The following is a 7,846-nucleotide window of genomic DNA, read 5'->3' on the forward strand; positions in this document are numbered from 1 at the left end:
GATCACACGTCTTTTTGTTTTTTGTTTTTTGTTTTTTGTTTTTTGTTTTTTGTTTTTTGTTTTTTGTTTTTTGTTTTTTGTTTTTTGTTTTTTGTTTTTTGTTTTTTGTTTTTTGTTTTTTGTTTTTTGTTTTTTGTTTTTTGTTTTTTGTTTTTTGTTTTTTGTTTTTTGTTTTTTGTTTTTTGTTTTTTGTTTTTTGTTTTTTGTTTTTTGTTTTTTGTTTTTTGTTTTTTGTTTTTTGTTTTTTGTTTTTTGTTTTTTGTTTTTTGTTTTTTGTTTTTTGTTTTTTGTTTTTTGTTTTTTGTTTTTTGTTTTTTGTTTTTTGTTTTTTGTTTTTTGTTTTTTGTTTTTTGTTTTTTGTTTTTTGTTTTTTGTTTTTTGTTTTTTGTTTTTTGTTTTTTGTTTTTTGTTTTTTGTTTTTTGTTTTTTGGTTTTTTGTTTTTTGTTTTTTGTTTTTTGTTTTTTGTTTTTTTTTTGTTTTTTTGTTTTTTGTTTTTATCACTAAAACTTGATTTACAAAAAAAACACTATTTTTAATTTTAGATATGTTTTAGAGGACATAAAATGCCAACTTTTCAGAAATTTCCAGGTTGTGCAAAAAATCATTAAGTTATGAATTTTTTAATCAATACTGGTTTTTTTCAAAAAATCGAAATTTTTGTCGTAAAAATTTTTCAACTTCATTTTTCGATGTAAAATCAAATTTGCAATCAAAAAGTACTTTAGTGAAATTTTGATAAAGTGCACCGTTTTCAAGTTAAATCCATATTTAAGTGACTTTTTTTCAAAATAGTCGCAGTTTTTCATTTTTTTTTTAAATTAGTGCACATGTTTGCACACTTTGGAAAAAAAATATTTTTGAAAAGCTGAGAAAATTTTCTATATTTTGCTTCTTCGGACTTTGTTGATACGACCTTTAGTTGTTGAGATATTGCAATGCAAAGGTTTAAAAACAGGAAAATTGGTGTTTTCTAAGTCTCACCCAAACAACCCACCATTTTCTAATGTCGATATCTCAGCAACTAATGGTACGATTTTCAATGTTAAAATATGAAACATTTGTGAAATTTTTCGATCTCTTCGAAAAAAATATTTTCAAAATATTCAAATCAAGACTAACATTCTAAAAGGGCGTAATATTAAATGTTTGGCCTTTTTGAAATGTTTTTCTTGATTTGAAATTTTTGAAAATATTGTTATCGAAAAGATCGGAAAATTTCACAAATGTTTCATATTTTATCATTGAAAATCGAACCATTAGTTGCTGAGATATCAACATTAGAAAAAATTACACTGAAAATTTTAAATTATTAAGTTTGCTCTTTGTTGATTCCCAAGGGTTTCCAGAAGCGTTTATTACTTGCCAGTCTGCCAATTAATTACTCAAATTACTGGTCCAAAATGATTAATTACATAAATTACTTAATTACTTTTCAATACGATAAAAAACATTTAATTTTATTTAAGTATTCATTTCTACGGTTCAAAACTAAATTATTTATAAATGGCTCATTCGATAGCTCTTTCAAAAATTATGCTGTTTTTTTTTGTACCAATCAGGATATTGTGAATTTCGCGCATAATTTTTATTGAAAATAGCTATAGGCGATCAAACGTAAAAAATGCCCCCCACTAGAGGGCGCTGAAACTTTGGGTGATTTTTACATAATATCCTACAGCGAGTTAATTGGTTTGAAATTTGGAATTGTTTTATTTTATTATAAAATTGACATTAGTATTTAATTATACCATTTTCAGGTAAAAAATAAGTAGCTCAATTGATATGAACAATAATATTTGTTTTATGGCCAATTTAACCTGTTCATTATCTGATTCGAAATTCCATTATGTTTCACGTTTCGATCAACCAAACCCTTATCAATCAATTGCAAAAGAAGATTATTTAAGTTGACTTACGTTTTTTGAAGTCGTGTTTGTCATAAAAGCAAAAAAATACTGTACTGTTTTACTTCAATATATGAATTTAAATATAATTAATTAATAATTTAAAATTGATTTCAGTTTATTGCAAGTCGAATGCCATTAAAATATAGAAGTTGTTTGAAAAAAGGCCCCCTGATTTTTGTGAAATTCATCAAAATAACGATAAGTTTTATTTATTTTTTTCAAATATTGGTTTGACATTACTTTGCATGTTTTTTTTCTCAAGCAAATTAAAAAAATCCGCTGCTGAAAATACGAATAATGTGAAATGTAACATTTACATTGGATTTAATTTCTGCATCTGAATATTAGTCAAATTTAATTTCACTGAGTTTGATTTTTAACATTGAAACATTTGTCTCAGAAATATTTCGAAATTTTTCAGGAAAATTGCTTAGCTCTTAATAGAGAGATATTACAGGACTGTCAATTTCTGCAGATTATGAAAAAATATAAAAAAACATATTTTTATTTTTATTGATTTTTAAATGGCTATCACTTGAAAACTTTGTTTTTATCAATGATAATTAAGTACGTTTTGGTTTTAAATATTTGATCCACATAAACTTCAAATAATTTTGACTGCCTATTAGAAGCAAAAGCATAAAAAATTATCAATTCTAATGTAGTTCTTGCAAAAAAAGAAACATATTTTTATAATTACTTAATAAAAATTAATAGATTTCGGATTCACAAAACATTTTTCACTGGGTAATATATCATGGCGTTGCCTTTTGTTGTTAATTAGCTTCGATAAACAACAAGATAAAAATAAATTTTAGGAGAGAACTATAGTGAATAAGGCCTTCTACATACAGAACCAGTCTTTTTTAATCTTTGTGTTTCACTTTTATTTCAAATAAATAAAATACTGTTATAATAGATTATATATAAAAAGTAAATAGTTTCGTTGAAGAAGAACAATTTAAAAAAAATCAATTGCTTTAATTACTCAAAAATTACTTTAATTACCAATTAATTACTTTAAATTACTCTAATTACCATGAATTACTAAGTAATTAAAGAATTACCTAATTACCAGCTAAAAATCAAAGTAATTATTAATTACTTGCCAGTCCGAGGCCTTGCTGGAAACCCTTGTTGATTCCCTGGATTTCCACATTTTTAAATCATTCCTGTCCATTGCAAATTCCTAATGAAATTGAATGAAAATTGAATTGTTATCAGCAAACATCACTATTAAAACTGTGGAACAATTTTGCAAATTGTCTTCGAAAATGTTAAATTTAATGTAAAATATTAGTTCAGCACTGGTGCTACCATGGTCTTAAGAAGATTGAAAGATTGTATTTAAATTTTATAGTGTCTACGATCTGATTTATAAAATTCTTTCAAATATAACGTTCACTAACCGGTCTGAATCAAACTCCTACTAAAAGAGCGTGGTCATTTGAACCTGTCAGCAGAAATTTTCCCTGTCAAATGCCATTCATTTCAATAACTTCCAACTGAGCAAATCATGCGAGTGTCGGCAATTACTTTGCTTTATTTAACAAATTACCCTGCCACATATGCGGCAATGTTTTATATCACAGGCATAAATTACTTCTCCTTCCTCTCACCCTCGATCTGGCAACAAAAAATTGATCGCACCCACAACTCATTCACTCTTCTGCTTGCTCTTCTTGTCTTGAAGACCTCCTCCTCCCCGGGAAAATGTGTGGGGTATGGGCAGCGGAAAATCAGCACCATTTTAGTGGCAACACACTACGCTTGCTGGCAGGGACGTCGGCCGTGGGGAGAGCGGAAGCACACGATATTTATTCCGAAAGGAAGAATTGAAAGACAGTGGAGCAATTTCGGAAGGAGTTTGGACCGAGAACGGGAAAAAATATATGACTGGCTTGCACCTCAGTTCGACGACGGACGACGGGGAGGAGAGCAGCACATCCACCACTCACACACTCATACACACCGAGGGAAAACATTAAACTTGGAAGCTTTTCGGAACAAATATATTGCCCATAAATCTCGACTAAAACAGAGCTCGGGGTGCGCACGAAGGGAAGAAGCCAGAAAGAGTGAATAGATGGCAAAAAGTATGGCTTTCCAGGAGAAGCAACCAACCAAGGGTTCATCCATAAGATGTGGCACTATGGTGTAATATGGTTGTATGGAAAAAAATTGTCGTAATTTTGTGAGCACAGCATTTTTTCAGTTCCTTTTGGGGTCCTAAACAACTCCTCAAAGTTTGGGAACGATTGGTTTAGTCCTCACTTTGCGCAAAGCGATTCAATTTTCTACGGGAATTTGCATGGATTTTTTTTATTGGATTTTGTTGAGTTAACGCTGTACTAAAACCGGATTCATATTCGGATGCTTTGGTGCTTTACAACTTTGCCGAAGAGAGTATGGTGCTAGCTAGTCTCTAAAAAAAGATACGGCGTGTTCGAAAATGGTATAAAACGTGATTTTCGAGCTAAAAACTTGCTCAGCAGTTTGAGAGTGCTCATAATTGCAACCAAAATGTGTTGAGTTCAAAATTGAAGATAAATTTGAAAAGAATTTTAAGCCTCGCCTATTTTTAATGTGTTACGTGAAATTCCTCGAGAATCCGATAAAAATATTTTCAGACATAGGATCTTTGGTCCAGACACCGTCAAAACGGAATTTGAAGTTTTCATATGACTTTTTCAAATGTTAGGCTAGTTTGTTGTCACGTTAAACCATGATTTCTTAAAATTCCAAATAATTACCTTTCATTTAAGTACAAAGCAAAGTAATCCACTTTAACGACCCCCGGGTCTTTTGTGGTCTCTGTTGCAAGTTTCTGCTCATTTCTAGGCGTCCGAAGGTTATGTGTGGTGAGTCACTCAAAACCTCTTTTACGCTAATGGACCGACGTTTTACTTCCCCATCAGATAGAAGGCGTGATCAGGCAAATCTCGTCTCGAAAAATGCCACCGGGTCCGTCTGGGATTGAACCCAGGCCATACTGGAGTGAGAGGCTACCACGCTAATCACTGCGCCACCGGATCCGGCTCATTTAAGTCCATGGCACCTAAAATCGGTTGAAATGTAGCGAAGTTATGATTTTTTTTTTTTTGAAAAATGTGGTTTTTTTGAAAAACGAGCCAGCCACGCAAAAATGTTCATATTTGAAAGCTGATGCAAATATTTTTCCAAGTCGATGCAAATATTTTTCAAAGTTTTTGACCCTCGGCGCTGGCCGGGGTCGAGGGGAAGGGGGCTAAAAAAATAAAAAGTATATAAAAATTGAAATAACAAGCCAAAGTGTTTTAAAATGCATTTTACACTAGTCCATTTGTTTTGCAATAATAAGTTTCAAAAAATGTAAGATTTTACGAAAACAAACAAAAATTGCGGAAAAAAACATTTTGCGATACTAAACATCGAAAATTTTCAAAAATTCAAATGATTTTTAAATCAACTCAAACAAGCTAAAAATGATTCTAAATGCAGGAGAATGCATTTAATATTGATTTTAGCAAATTGCACCTTAATTTCCATTGAAATTTTTAAGTATTTTGAAAAAATATTTTTTGACCCTCGATTTTTCGAGCCAATTTTGTAAAGGGGGGAGGGGACTTTAAATAAAATGTGTACCAGCCTAATAACTTTTCAGCAAAAAAATATGGTGTCTTCGGGAATTTTTTATCATAAATTTAATTAAGGTTCTACATTCTAAAAAACTGAAACAGTTGCTTTTCTCCATACATGTTGACGATTTGTTTTCCATACAAACTTCAAGCGATTAGAGGGCCAATCTTTTATGATCCTCCAAATTTTTAAAATTTTCCATGGAAATATCAAACCGCTGAAAAATAGATAACTCTGTTTCAAGCAAAAACGAAAAAATAAATAAATTCATGTAACATTCATAGAGTAGTTCATGGACGCGACCCCCGTTCAAGGAGCTCAAGGTACAAGAAGACGACTTTTGATGGGTTCTAGCGCACGCTGCTTGCCAGGGCCGAAGAAGTTCGAGGTGGAAGCAAAGCAGCGCTTCTCTTTTCGGCAAAAGGACAAGGAAACAAGACCACACCAGCAGCAGCTCTCTCAGACGCGCCCTCTATCACGACAACGACGACAGAAAAGGAGTCGACGATACGGATGGTGCGGTTGTAATATATGGCCAAAGTGAACATAACATTGTTGAAGGAGGGTAAAATATCATAAATAACATTGATGGTTCTATTTCCACAGCTAGAAAACATTAAAAAGAAATTTATTGACTGTATATGGCGAAAGACTTATAATGTATACTTTATTGCTGTGTTGTGCACCCAGAAAGGGAAGGAACGGCGTTTGCGGCGGAAGTGGCCGGGTAAGACCGATGTGCGTTTATCCACCACTTCCAACACTATCAGCTCCTTTTCCGGCGATTAGTGGCTCGACCGGGGAAGTTTGGGAAGTACCGTACGCCGTACATCAGGAAAGCCATAATATCCCACGAATGGGCCATGTTTCATCTTGTATAAATGATCGCCCAATTCGTCGATGTGGCATACGCGGAACGCCACCGCAGAATGATTTGTGGTGATTATCTAATGATGAAGACTCTTAATTCGAGAGGGGAGATTTCAGTATTTTTTTTTTTTGCTCAATAAATTGTTTGATGTTTAACTGTATTAATCCAATCTCTTTAACAGTAAAAATACAAAAAAAAGTTCAAAAAGATTACGGTTTGACTATATTGGTCAGGCTGGCACCGAAGGTCCACTCCGGGACGCGATCCCACTACTGCTTACCGCGGAGACTTTTAGCTGCTGGTTTTCACCCCTCGCTCGGTTCATCTCTCTTTAGCCAACCTGAATGCATCGGGCTCCCCCATTACACCCATATTGACGGTCAGCTTAGTGCGGACGTTCCGTCAACGTGGACCTTTACACGGCGCACAGTCGATCCCAACCTCAAGTCAGTCCGTAATCCGACCCGTGTGTAGCTCACGTTACAGGAGGCGCCACGCTCCCAGTCGGAAAAGTTGGTGGAAAGTCGTTTTCAAAAACTTTTCGTTCCTCAATCCTAGGGCTATAAATACAAAAGAGCAGTCGAATTCGTGTGAGGCAAGAAGTAACCACTCTCAAAATAAATTCAGTTTTATTTTTTATTTCATGCCTTCACTCTTTGCTTCTTTGCGATTGAAAGACTCAAAACCATGAACTGCAATCGAAAGGAATGATTAAAATAGCGAAAATTATCTCTATCCCTTGTATCATATGGCCCCATAGCTCAGTTGGTTAGAGCGTCGTGCTAATAACGCGAAGGTCGTGAGTTCGATCCTCTCTGGAGCCATTTTTTTTATTCCCAGAAATTCAAGTCTGCAGTTTTATTTAGACATTTCATCAATGTTTGTGAAACGCTTGGTGGTAAGTTTATAAATCATTGATAACACTCACAAAATTGTAAAAAATAAGAACGTAAGGCACCATCCACCAATTACGTAGAATTTTTGGGTCAAGGGAAGGGGTCTATGTCAATTTATATAAAATGACTGGTTTTGTATGGGGGAAATGCATTGTAGGAGATGTGGAGCACGCAGCGTGACATAGTGTGGAAAGTGTCATCCGGTTAAAATTAAAACATATTCCTACTAACAAAGCTTTATTTGATTTCTCACGAATCTTGTTTTATCACGGTTTCATAGACACAAAGTAAAAGTAAAAATTTCCCAGTTCCTGAGGGGAACACTCTTGAAGAGTATCGGGGCCGGCATTTACAAAGCGGATTCAGTGGCAGTTTCATTCTCAACTTAATGTTAACATGTTAAGGTTATTGTTAACATTCCATAGGTCGCCTCCCTAGGGTGTCGTGATAAGGTCCAGTTTGTGACGATACACTACCTTCCCTTTACTAAGCAATCGATTCCAGAAGGGAAAAGATCACCAGTTGTGTTGGTTCGAGCCGGGATTTGAACCCC

General features: G+C 33.6%; 1 non-coding gene across 1 annotated transcript; it reads left to right on the forward strand.

Moving 5' to 3' along the window:
- Window positions 1-7,147: 7,147 nt before the first annotated feature.
- On the forward strand, window positions 7,148-7,221 carry Trnai-aau (transfer RNA isoleucine (anticodon AAU)). Its single transcript has one exon. It is a non-coding gene; the product is annotated as a tRNA-Ile (tRNA).
- Window positions 7,222-7,846: the final 625 nt, after the last annotated feature.

Source organism: Culex pipiens, chromosome 2, assembly GCF_016801865.2.
Source record: "Culex pipiens pallens isolate TS chromosome 2, TS_CPP_V2, whole genome shotgun sequence".
In the NCBI taxonomy this organism is placed as follows: domain Eukaryota; kingdom Metazoa; phylum Arthropoda; class Insecta; order Diptera; family Culicidae; genus Culex; species Culex pipiens.